We start from the raw sequence: 2,343 nt of genomic DNA, 5'->3' as shown, positions 1-2,343 counted from the left end.
TAAGCAGCACCTCATCTATCGGTGGTACTACTTTAGGTATTATCTTTGATATTTCACACCATGGATTAGTAAGAGTAGGAGATTTATCCTTGGTTTGGGCTGTTGAAGTAGCATTACTATTGTTGACTAATCAGGCTGGAGAGCCAATTTAAGAAGCCCATAGTTATGATTTTAATTCTCTAGAAGCACTCCTGGTACCAAAATGTGTTAGACAAGGTTTTCTAGAGAGACAAAAGCAGATTGCTAATAATTATATGTATATGTATATATATACACACACACACACACACATATATATATAACACAAGAAATGAACAGTTAAATTATAAAGCAGTAAAAATGGCTCAGTGCAACTCACTCCCGTGAGAGATTTGTGAGGCACTGGCAGTCCTTCAAGTCTTGAGGGCCACCAGGTAGTCCTCTGTAGAGAGATTCCGGATATCCCAGCACAGGAAACTAACAGCAAGGCAGGTCACCAACCGTCAGTCCCAGCTGAAGAGATGTAAATTCCAATTGTGTGATGAAGCGGGTCTTAAAGGGGCCTCAAATTTCAGTGACACAGTCCACAGATTAGGTGTCCCACAGGTAGTGCAGCTTTCAAATTGAGGTACAGAACAAGCTAGGCAGCTGCACACTGGTCCAATGATCAAAGAGCAAGAGACAAGAAAGGTGAGGCTCACCAAGTTATTTATCTTTCCACCCTTCAATTAATCCCACACGTGTTTATGGGCCAGGCTGACACAATAAATTAACTATCTTAAGTGGGAAATTGAGAGACCCAAAGGCCAAGAGCTTGGGTCCCAGAGAGCGTGAGGGTGTGTGTGCACCCATGCGTAAGAGAGATTCCCACGCTCTGCTTGCAGATCACCCAGGAAAGAAGAGAGAAGGCTGCAGAAGGGTCTTTTATCACCTCCCCTCCACATTCGCTGGGGAGTCCTGGTTGAGGATATTGGCTGATCTTATTGGTTGAGTTTATGCACACCTGGGTGATGTCATGCCTAAGTTGGACCAGGTTTAGCTTCACCTACATCAAGGTGGGCCTCATCTATGCATGCCCAGTTTGTTTTTTTCGATAGGTATCTAGTTAGTGTGACTTATTTCTTCTCCACCCTTTTATGGTGACATTGACAGCTAATTTTCATTTATCATAGGTATTGGGAAGATAACCCCTTCTGTCCTTAAACAGCAACCTGTCATATAGACCTTGATGGAGTATATTTTAGGAATAATAAATTCAAATCTGATGTGTTTTTTTTAAATGAAAGTTTCTCATATTTTGTAGCAATACTTTTTACTTACCTCATATGAAATAAATACTGCCTAGTCCTGTGCTACCTTAGCAGTCATTACATTTTTACTCATTTCTGTGGTCACTGTGTCAATCTCCTTGAAGATCTTCTTCATCTTCACTGAACATTTCTTTCTTATTATTAGTTCTATTGCCACGTAATCCACCATTCAATCGTATCAAGAATTGTACAACTCTTAACACTATTGATTTTAGGACATTTTCTCTCCCCCATGCCCCTCCTCTGATTCAATGGGCCATCACATTCAGTTCTAGTACACCTTCCCCCTCCCACTTTCATTGTTTACTCCAATAAAATAATTTAAGAAAAATACTTATCAAGGTTGATAATCAATGTCCTCAGGCCTGCCTGTAGAACAATGTGGCCAGGTGTGGCAAGCATTTGATTTGAGTCCTGTTCTTACCGCTTTACTATTAGTGCTCACTCTACCTGGAACTGGAAAGTGAGGCCTGGATGTACAACATGGTCTTGTGACCATGAATCAGAGAGCCAAGAAGTGAGGGGAACATGAGCAGAAAGAAACAGTTAGATTCCTTAAAGTCATCATCGAGCTGTTAGGATAGCCAAAGAGTGTCAGCTTTAGACTTTCTTTATATGAGAAAAACAACTTATTTTGTTTAGAGTACTGTTTATAAGTAATGAAGAATTAATAATACTAATCAAATATTTTTCTAACATCGTTTTTAAATATTTGGTCTTATAGAGACTGAGAGATCCTGTCAACATCTCTTTACATGTACAGTATGTATTTTTATATCTTTTTCTCCATGATGTTCAGAATGCAACTATTTCTGATTATTACATATTTTAGTGTAGTGTTCCCTATATTAATACAAAATGACTCTTAGTTAATCTATTTAAAAATCATTATTTTTTTCTTAATTATGTACTTAGTATACATTTGTCAATCAAAAACATGGGGATTAAATGCTATATTAATCTAGGTTCACCTTGCCAAACCCCTGGTATTGCTTCCCCCACAAAATTCCAGAAGAAGACAGAGTTTATTCAATTTTCCTCTTTTTCATTTATG

The sequence above is a fragment of the Tenrec ecaudatus genome, chromosome 11, assembly GCF_050624435.1.
Source record: "Tenrec ecaudatus isolate mTenEca1 chromosome 11, mTenEca1.hap1, whole genome shotgun sequence".
Taxonomy (NCBI): Eukaryota; Metazoa; Chordata; class Mammalia; order Afrosoricida; family Tenrecidae; genus Tenrec; species Tenrec ecaudatus.
The sequence above is the reverse complement of the archived record's forward strand: the minus strand, read 5'-3'. Positions refer to the sequence as shown.